The sequence below is a fragment of the Protopterus annectens genome, chromosome 2.part0 (assembly GCF_019279795.1).
Source record: "Protopterus annectens isolate FY-2018-M chromosome 2.part0, PAN1.0, whole genome shotgun sequence".
NCBI lineage: Eukaryota > Metazoa > Chordata > Ceratodontiformes > Protopteridae > Protopterus > Protopterus annectens.
The window spans coordinates 586,959,788-586,971,317 of record NC_056728.1 but is presented as its reverse complement, the minus strand read 5'-3'; positions in this window follow the sequence as shown (position 1 = coordinate 586,971,317).

Genomic DNA, 11,530 nt, shown 5'->3' with positions numbered 1-11,530 from the left:
TGAAACAAAGCCCTTTAGTAAGAAAAGAGACTTTTTTTTAATTCTGCAAAAAAGATGATTGGCTTTCTTTATCAGAGACTGTAGTAGCTGCAGCCACCATTTGTTGTTGGCATTTTGCCTGTGACCATGTCACAGCATTCCTGAAATGGTTAAAGGGAGGCAAGTAGCAGTTGGGACAAGGAGTGGCAAAACGTTGAGCGGCTAGAAGTAAAGATAGAAACCCTAGCATTGTAGTAGTAAATACAGTATGCATTCCTAAAAAGCATTATAGAGTAGCTCCAAATGGACATCTCAGCCCTTGCTAAGTAATCCAGTTGTAGTTAAGTATATATTGTTTTTTGTGACAGATCCTGTAGTACTTTGTAGAAGTTATATTCAATGTGTTATCAGTTTATTTGAAACCATTGCATATGATGGTGATGATGATACCCATTTGTTAAACAGGTAGACTCTCTGGACACACTATCCCTTTTCAGGGGGTGATCTGGGAGCAACATCTGGTTAAATGGCTTGGTCAGGGTTACATAGGCAAATTAGGGCTGAAGGAGTCAAACCTTGTGCCGCAGGAACTACAGCTCACAACATTAACCCTCTGCACCATATGCCATGATCTTTAATTGTAAATCTACTTCAAGCTGTTGAAATCCCCAGAATAATCTTAGAAGTTCTGCCTCATGATTGTCATTTGCTTTTCAAAATGCAAAATAGGAAAATTTCACTGTAAATATGCTTATGTCAAGTTTCCTTATTTTGTGCCCAATGCAGTGTATTTTTGAATTCCTGCTGTGTGTACAGTACACTGTGTCTTCCAGTACTTTTCTGTGAAAATTCACATTTTGTTCATTTGGGGTTTGTATTTTTTTTTGACAGGCCTACATTTACATCATTTATGTTGTGGGATCTTTTTTTGTGGGATCATATTAATTTGGATTATGTTTGTTGTCCTGTGTATAACTGTCTTCAGGACGTCTATATTCATACATTCTTAGTCTGACTCTGTGGCTTAGAGGGATGAAGGCATGACTCCGACTCAGGTGACTGGGGTCCCTAGTACTGAAAGGGAGAAGAGTGTATTAGCATGACCTACTTATCTCTTCTTTTGGGATGGAGGGTGCAAATGCTTAAGGCTAGACAGACGAATGCAGTTTACCTGGTGGGTGGCCGTGGAAATCACTTCCCATATCTCAAGGTTGAGGGCAGGTTCACTTCCTGTCAGCATCCCTTGTAGACGTGAGGGAGGACCAGTTCAGTCAGCACATTGTATGTCACATATCCTGTATTTAGCTGAGCATGTGCTGGGAGGTATTGGTGTAAGTAAAACCCTCAAGCTGTTCCTGGTGGCTGTCTTAATGATGACCCCTCTCAGCTGACTTGCATCATTAGTGATGAGGGAAAAAATGGGTTGATTGGCCAGGAGGGGGCCGAGGATCAGCAAACAGCAGGTGGCAAATGTTTGCAAAAACTAAATAAAAAGAGTCCGTGCACATCGTCCTTTTAATCATCAGCAAACAGCAGGTGAAAAGTGTTTGCAAAAAACTAAGTAGAGTCTATACACATCGTCCCTTTAATCTGTTCTTGCTTCTTTTTCCAGCGTAAAAAGTGATCAAATTTTAACCTTCTTGTAACACACACACACACAAATCCTAGGTATGCTTGTGTGTCTCAGAGTACTATGACATGTCATTTGTCTCCTGATGTGCTGTTCATGCAGAAATCAAAGCACCACTTATTACAGTTCTTTAACAGATAACTGAAATATTGTGTTGCATCTGTGTTAGTATCTTTCTGATTTTTGTAAGAAAATGCCTTTAATAACATTTATTTCTTAGTAGCACCACTTTGTTGCTATATTCTTTACTGACTTGATTTTAATAATTAGTGTAAATTTGAGAGCCACATTGTTTGATTTCCAGAGGTTTAAATAAACTTACTAGTGTGTGGGCATGAATATGGCAGAGAAGCTGGCTGTGGGGAGGCTGGCGAGCAAATTGAGACAGACAAAACATTTCTGTGTATGGAAGGTTGCAGCAGAAAATTGTTTGGCGGGTTTCACTTGGAATTCTTTTGTTCTTAAAGCAAGCAGAACAAGCTTTAAAATTTATGGCACCTTTAGGCGTACTCATCATTGGCACTCCAGAGTTTTCAATCAGTATAGCGCTTATGCGCCCAAAATCAATGACATGTTCACTCTCCCAAACTGGCAGGCTAGACAGCAGATGAATTTTCTTGCCCTTGAAGGCTGTCACTGAACACAACCAAGATTTTGTTTTTCAAATGTGGTTGGCTTCACAGTTTAAAACTCTTACAGGGTTGTCAAAACTTGCATATTTGCTAGTTGATTTCTATGGTAGGTGGCTGTCAATCTGCTAATTAACCTCCATTTTGAAGTTTAATTGGCCAGTTTGATGCATCATCCATTTGCTTGTTTTAAAATGTTCACACTGTGAGGATTTCTGAGGTACATTTGAAGTATTTCTTTCACTTAGAATGATAGTGAACTTTGCTGGAATGCCACAAAGCATCTGTTTTAAAAGTATAACAGAAGAAACTTGCATTTTGTAGTATACCTTGATTCTTGTCCATTGTGGTTACTGTCTTGTAAAAAAATGTTCGGTTGAAATGTAAACAGATGGCAACACTGAATTTTTGGGGAGAGATTGGTGCAGCTCGAGGAAAACATCATAAAAAATTGTTTCACGCCATTGATTAAGCGTTTAAACTGAGAATTCTGTTGCACTGCATGTTTTACTCATGAAACATTTTCATTTTTGTGTTCTAGATTATTAGGAGAGAAATGCTTCTTTGTCTTCTTACCACAGTGCCACCTATCGCCTGTATTTAGTACTGTTACCTGTGCTGTAAATCTAAAGAATGTGTTAGTTTAATTTGATTACACTGCGTCACCTATGTGAACAATACTGTGAAGTCAACATTTCTCATTATAGTGCTTGAGCCGCTTGGTTAAATGACGCATTTTAATTTATTTGCATAATGTATCATGGTAAACAGCATCTTTTGCTAGTGGTAATTAATGACTGAAGGATATGTTAGCATATTTCTCTTGCTCTGTGTACTGTCTCTCTGACAGTCTGTTCAACAATTAAAAAAATGTACTGTGCAACTAGCATATAGCAGTGCTTTTGCATACTTGTCACTGGACTATTTTATGTAGTTTGAAGCAGTCCACCATTCAAGCATAACAGATGAAAATACATTATTGATTTATTGTCCATGTTTGACTCTCTTGGTTGATAATTCAGAAGAACATGCACAACCACATTATCAACAAGACTTGAACATTCTTGAGTGACATTGAATTTTGTAGGCTTGCACTTCTACATGCAGTATACTTCTCAGATTGAGAAAACTAACACGTGCTTTTGAGGAATTAGCTTTAAATAAAATAAATAATTTTTGATTAGGATTTTTTCCTCGAATTGTTAATAGAAACCACAAACTATGAAAAAGAAACATTGTTGCAAGAATTTAATTAGAATACTGTCAGTTTATTAGCTTACATTGTTTTTTGTTCACATATAACAACATGCACCCTTTTATATGAGCTGTTGAACATCTTTTTTTCCCCATTCTGATGCTGTTTGTTGTTGGTTTTCCTAGGAGACTTTCAACATTAGCTTTGTGATCATTCCTGGTACATTGAATTTGTGTGTTCTGTTAAGTGCTGTCATTACAGCTGATAATTTTTTGTAAGTGCAGCATACTTGTGACTACACATCTAGGTGCTGTTAGACCTTACTCCATCAGGCAGTGCTTTTAGTCCACCACTAAATGGGTTTTGTAATGTACCTGATGAATGCAAGTAAGTTAAACAAAAGTGCTTCTCACTGCAGATGTATTGGCTTTCTTTTCAAGTAGCAGTACATGTTATGTAAATAAATGTTGCCAGTAGTAATGTTATCCACCTGTTCAGTATTTATCTTTCAAAATACCTTAATTCCTCAAATTTCAGTAGAATATTGGAAGCACTAAACTCCACTGCCAAAGATGGCTGCTGGGTTTGTGGATGTTTGCACTGTTTTCTTTATATTTTGTTGACTGTGTGATAGCTTGAAGTTGGTTAAGTAAGTTTACTAATGTTTTACAAATAGTGCCATCAAGCTTTTCAGAATCCACTGTATTCTAAGTAATTAAAAGGGGGCCATTTGTGTTTTGCCATTGGCTACTGATTACATTTTCGAAAAGGATTCTTGCTGATTAAGACAAGTTAAAAGAAAATGACTTCAAATCACTGGGTATTGACACATTACAAGTGTGAATTTTGTATAGAATTCAGTGTGCTTTTTTGACTGCTAGCTTTTTTGACTGCTAGAGTCGTGTACTTTAAATGTTGGACTGTGTTTGAACATTTTGCAACTGTGTTGCCACTGTGTCTTTACAGTCATGTTTTGCTACATTCATACTCATTGTATTTTCTGAAATGGATTTGGTGGTACAAAAACAAAACTGCATTGTAACTTTCATCTGTAAATATTGTGTTACTTTTTTGTTTTAATTGGAACATTGTTTTTCAACTTTGTTGGTTTTGCACTTTATCAGTTAAAATGACAAATAAATTGCCATGTAAAACTGATTAGGCCTTTTGTCATTTCTAAATACATCACTGAATGAAAAAGTGAAGAATGTCACTGTCCTGATGTAGCACTTTATATTTCTGTTCTTACCAGCTTCTGCTGTCATTATAGTGCTACAAACCAACTGTTTTGTTTGAGGAACTAGTGGATTTGCTGACCCAGTCAAGACTTTTCAAAATAGGACTTGAGCTACCAATGTGCTATTTTGTGTGATCCGTTTTTTCCACTTCAGAAGTAGACCTGGCAGGTACAGCCAGCAGTTGATCTGCACTTCAGACTTTTCAAGGCTGAAAATTCTTCCCAATGCTCTCATAATGCTCCACTTCTGTCCTTCCACTCCTGTGATGCTCCACACATCTCTTTTTTTTTCCAGATTTTATCTTCTACTTATCGACATAAAGAGGAGCCCTCTGGTTGTTATAGCAATTTGGAATTTTTTGAGAGTTTTTTCAGTTTTGTTCATATATTCTTGGATATTCGGGTCAAATTGTTTTGGTTTTTTTTCCAGCATTATTTTCAGTGTAAAACAAAATTTGTTATTTCCACCATGATGTTACCATTGCTTTTTGGCTCATCCTTTCTGTTCCTGCCTTTAACAATGAGTTTTGACTTGCAACTTTTCTGGATTTTGACTGCTAGCTGTGTTTGAAGAAAGCTAAATTTTACAAGGGCAGGTTCATCATCATCTCAACCCTGTTGTCATACTAGAAAATCTGGTTTGCTCTTTTTGGCCTTATCTTCTGGCGAGTTTCTTCTCAGATGTCACAGAGGTCTCTCGTCCCATCTGACCTACAATATTCTTCCAGACCTCCAGTGCTTTAAATTAACTGCATAGTTTAACAGTTCCATTTATGAATAGAAGCCTTAATTGCCTTCCCATATTGGTCCAGATTCTCACTGCTGCCCAAAAGCTCCAAACAGAAAGGTTTATAGAAGTAAACAGTTTTATTTGTGGGATGCCAGCTCTGATCCAGACTGTTCTGCAGTTTTTAACTCACATATTTGATCAAGATTTAACTATTGCACATTCAAGATATATATAGCTGCATTTTTTTTTTAATTTTCATCAAGGGCTTCATTCTTGCTTTTTAAAATCTTTAGAAGTCTGTAGAAAGAGATGCCTTTTTTTGCATTCTCTTAGAGAAACTGTACCTTTCATCCTTAATCTTTACATTGGAGAAACTGATGCTGCTTCCCTTTGAATCAGCAGCTGAAATTGATCTAAAATTCCTTTCATGAAAAATACACTTTCTAGTTGCAGTGATATACATGAGGAGGCATTCATAAGTTTAAGCTCCTTCTAAATTTTATATATATATATATATATATATATAATTTTTCATAATGATCATGTATATTTAGAAATTAATGTGACCTTTATGCCCAAGGCTGACTACACTTCTAAAGAAAATTAATCTTGTCAGTTTATTTGCCAATGTTCTTCTGCTAGCTTTTGAACTGAGGAGAGTGTTTTGTTATGCTGTCTTCATGCACACACACAATTAAGATTTTTATTTAAATATAACCAAATATATCAGAAAAGAAGACAGACTTTTTGTTTCCTTTGAGCCTGACAAAGTAGGTCAGAAAGCATCCAGTGTCACCTTGTCCTGGTGGCTTTTAGATTGTATCATTTTTGCTTTGACAAATGCAAGATGTTACCTAGGTCATAGCGAACATCTGTCTTTTTAAGGAACTCTTCTAATGCTTCTGTGGATGATTTCAGTGCAGGTGTGGCATGGACTTCTTTGTGCACTTTTGTAAGAAGACACTATATTAGCTAGAGGAGCGAAAACATCAAGGTCATACCATCCCTTGTGAAACTCTGCCATGATACCACCCAAGAGGAATAACTGGTGACTAAACCTACTGTTGAAGTGAATGGAAAGGATCACACTTACCATAATAGATCTGTACACTTCAATATATCCTTCTCAGCATCCCCTATTCTAGTTAAAATAATCCTGTTTTGGAGATATCTGGAGGAGTGGTCCTGAGGCCTATGTGCAGCAGTTTAACCTGTAAAGAATGAGAGATATGAATCATTATGTTAGTAGTGGGAGAAGTTTTAAGCCTGGGAGAATCAGTTCTGTTGAAGTAAACGGACATAGGTCATGAAGATCTATGGTCATGATACCTTTCCTATATAATACAAAGCCATATGTAAGTAGATTACAGGATGTGTCATCAGACATTGATATCAGATCACTGTATCTCTATGTAGGAATGATGCAGTATTATTATTCCAATGACTCTTGGACAAGAACAAATAGCTGAATGATTGATGATGCAGTAGTGCACATAGTCATGAAAATTAGTGCTACTGCTACTTCTCAGTGCCATATTTGCCAACATAAGAGGTCAGTGAACACTGTGCCATTGATAAAAGAATTCACTGTCATGTTTGTGATCAGTGAAATAGATTTAGTGACAGTATATAGGCATCAGTCATGTAAAACTCAACATATAAGTTGTGAGCATTGTTGATTAGGACTTTTCATGCACAAACATATGCACTTTGTAGTCACTGAAATACTGCTATGTGCAGGTATTAACTGGTACTGTATACTGTGTAGTTTGTTAGAAAACGAGAGAAGTACTGTCACAAGATGTCACAGCAAGACAGTCATGTTTTTTGTGTGGTATGGTTGAGATTGCAACAACTACAGTGTGTGATTTTTAGGGCTTTTGACAGGAAACAGTTTGAAGTTTCAGAAGCCCAAGTCCAGGTAAAAGAAAAAAAAAAAAGATGTTCATAGAACCCATTCTTTCAGTGGTTGATGTATGGTGTCAGCCAAGCACTCGGGGCAGGAGGACAGTGAGTGTTCACCTAGTGTATCTGGGGTCCCAAAAACTTTTGATTACAGTTAATGATGGGTCAGGACCTTCTGGAACCCCCTTTGGGTGCAGAGCTAGGGAGATTGCCCACTTCTCGGCTTTCCTTTTAGGTCTTTTCATTTTAACTTAGTCTGTATCTTTAGATCAGAGTCAGCCTGTCACAGTTAAATCCCAACAAATGAAAAATGATGGGGTCACTTTTAGAGGGGCAAATGTCCACCCCCTTTTCTGTATCTGGGGCAGATGAATATTCTGCTTCCCTCATATTTGTTTCCCCTTGTTTCTTATCAGCTTTCATTTCATTGCTGATGCCTAATGACTGTTGGATATACAACAAGGACCGCAGTCACAGACCTTTTTTTCCCCCTCTGGTGTTGACTCTGCCAATGCCGTCAGTCCTGTTGGCAGTGACCCTTCTAATGTCAGATACCTTCCTAGTGCTGAGTCAGTGCTAGAGAACTGAGGTTAGCAGTGGCCCAGATTACTTTGGTGGTGTTATGATCTTTGGTGTCTGCAGTTTTCAGGAACTTGGGGCTGAGAAGGTTGGTATTGATGTCTATGGAGACCAGTCAGCTGGCACCAGTGCTTCTGTCAATATTAGCATTGCTACCGATCAGTGTCAGCTCACTTTGCCAATGTCAACACACCATGCTGGTTGGGCTTCCAAGGCAGATCCTAATATCAGTATTGTATTCTTCTCTACAAGGATCTTTATTTCTTGTTTCTGCAAAGGTCCTGATCCAAGACCCTTCTCATTCTGCACCCATGGTCTCCTATGCCTTCCATCATAAAGGCAGGGGATCTAAAATTCACCTTAAATATATATATATTTTTTTAGGTCTGGTTCCCTGGTTGCTTCATCCTTGTGTTTAGAGTCATCTTCACTGAGGATACTGAGAGAGCATATTGTCTCTCCTATAATCTCCCATTCCAGATTCATAGGATGGAGACAAAGCTAAGTCTTCAGTTTCTGAATCCCACTCCACATTCTTAAACACACTGTTAAATATTAAGGTACAACCCAATACCCTTATACTGGGAGACTTTAACTACCTCTCCATTAACTGGGAAGATTACTCCTGTACCAGCACACTTGCTCAACGTTTTCTGGAATTCATTAATTCCAATGCCCTGGACTAACTCATTCTTACCCCCACCAGGGGTAGAATCATCCTCGACCTGGTCATTATTAACATGGGCAGCTGTTGCTCTACACCAGTAATCAACTCCTCCTTGGTCAGGTCTGACCACAAGCTTATCACCATGGATATCCACATCCCACTGTCACCCGCCTAAAGGAAACCACTGTAAAAAAAATTCTCCAAAACCAATTTTGGACTTTTAAAAACAGAGATGGCTAACTTCACAGCACCCATGCAAATGGAAAATAAGGTGCATGACTGAATCATACACCAATGCACTGTATGAGCACATACACAAGTGCATGGAACAGGTCATACCAAACAGAACCAAGCTGCTCTCCTCCAAAAAAAGGAAGCCAATCTGGTGGTCCCCCGCCATAAACAAACTCTACAACAGAAGGAAAAAACTGTTGCAGAAAACGGTGAAGTCCCAAGACTGGAAATCCTCCCTTGTCAGCCTCAGCAAAAAACTAAGATCCCTCATCAAATCCTCTAAAGCTAGCTATGAAAACAAAATTGTTGCAGATTCTAAAGACAACCACAAGGCATTCTATAGCTATGTCAAGAATCTACATGGCAACACTCGGATCTGCTCTGAGTTACAGCACAATGGCAATACATATACAGAATCAACTGAATTTCCAACAAATTGGCCATCAGGTTCAGTGCGAACTTTACCCCGCTTTCACTCCCTAAAGTGCCTATCACAATACCTGAGGAATGCCAAGTCCCTATTATCAACTAAAACTGCACTGTCCAAAGCCAAGAATACAGCTTCCATAGGACGTGATAATATCCCTGGCTGTGTTCTGCATGAATTACAAAGTGAATTGGCACCACACCTGAGTACCCTGTTGAATCACAGCCTCATTTCAGGCTTTTTTCCTATCGAATGGTGCACTGCTATGGTCATCCCACTCCACAAAGGGGGAGCAACTACAGACCCTGGGAACTACCACCCCATTAGCCTAACGAGTCTGATATGTAAGGCTATGGAGCACATCATCATGGACCTTATAAATACGGACATAGGGAATCTCCAAACTCTGGATCCTATGCAGTTTGGGTTTGTGAAAGGTAGATCATGCCTGCTCAGCCTGATAGACTTCTTTGAGTCTGTCCCCAGAGCTGTGGATGAGAACAAGGTAGTTCACACAGCCTACCTAGATCTTGCCAAGGCCTTTGACACCATCCCTCACTCAGGAATCATAGATAGACTCACTAAACTAGGCATAAACTCCTATGTTATACGATGGGTTGCCAACTGGCTCACTGATAGAACCCACACTGAAAGCAGTGGACTCCAAATCTGGCTACCAACCAGTTACAAGTGGTGTAATTGCAAACTGGGAGCCATTATTGATTCTCCAACTGATGTAGACATTCTACAAAAAGGCCTCACTGACAGCAATGACTGGTGCCAGAACCATGGCCTTAAGCTCAATGCCAAAACGTGCATTGTCATTCCCTTTGCGAAAAATTTGGTGCTCATGAGCTACTGAGGGGTGGGAGGTTGGCATAATGGTTAAGGTGTTTACCTTGCAAACACAAGGTGCAGGGTTTGAGTCTTACATGGGGTAGTTGGCTAGGCTTAAAATGACCCACAAGGGCAGTTAGCCTAGTAATAATCTATGAGCCTATGAACCACATAGGCAGTAGTCCACTAAACACTGAAGGTGTAATAAGAGACCTGGGGACACAGGTTGACAGCAACCTCTCTTTTGATAACACATTGCCACTGTAGTCAGAAAGTCCTATTTGGCACATCTCATTACAAAAGATTTCATCTGGGAAGAAAGAGGTCATAATACCTCTCTACTCATCCCTCATTAGACCTAATATAGAATACAATGCCTCATTTGGTATGCACCTCACTAAACACCTACAACAACTGAAAAGGCCACAAAAATACCTCACTAAGAGGATCTTGGGCCTTAGACACATGCCCTGTACGACAATTCAAAAACCTCCAACTATACTCTGTCTCTTATTGCCTACTTAGAGGCGATCTTTGCTTCCCCTACAAAGCCATGTCTGACACAGAGCTGCTAAATATGCTACACCTAAAGAAATCCCAATGCCTCTGTGCCACATGCTACAGGGACCTAAACCTCATTACCACAATAAACAGAGCATGCTGGAGGGACAGGTTCCTAACCCAGAGACTTCCCATACTCTGGAACAAACTACCCATTCATGTCAAGCAGAGCACTTCACTGGCCCTCTTTAAGAGAAATCTTGACGGGTGGATAGGCAATAGGAAATTCACCCCAGGGATCACTATGGTGGCCTTGCTTGACAGGGGCACTGGGAACTAACTTTGGGTAGCATGATGCCAGGGAATCTTCTTGGGTTAGGCTTATATAGGGTCCAGGGCCGTTAGTCTAGTACACACCTATGAACCTAAGAAATATAAGGCAAATGGCCATGTGGCCATTTACTCCTTGCCAGTAGCCCCCCTCAGAATTTGCTTCACTTTTTCAAAGTAAGATAGTCCAGTCATGCCATGTGCAATTTTGTGAATACCCATCCAGTTGTCTAACTCCTTTTTAAAGGAAGATAGTGTGTCCCATTGTTTGGTCTCTAGTGGATGTTTGTCCCAGAGAAGGGAACGCCATTGCATGATGAAACTCTCCATCATGATTTCTTGATCTACTGTAGCAGGTTCATATGTCTGGTCCTAGTGTTCACTGAATGGTTTGAATTTTGGAGATACAACAGGTTTCAGACTGCCAGATTCATAATGACCCAAAAAGCAAACACAGATCCCCCAAAGGAGTCCTTAGGACACTGAATAGAGGGAGAGAACTTCCAGTTGCACATGATAGCGCAAGTCTTCTAGGCCTGTGATCTTTTTTGTTAGGAATTTATGGGGTCTCCCCAACTGCCTAATGTATATGTAGTAAGATGCATCTCAAGGAGGCGCATTGCACTTTGTGATGGCCCTGATCATTGCAA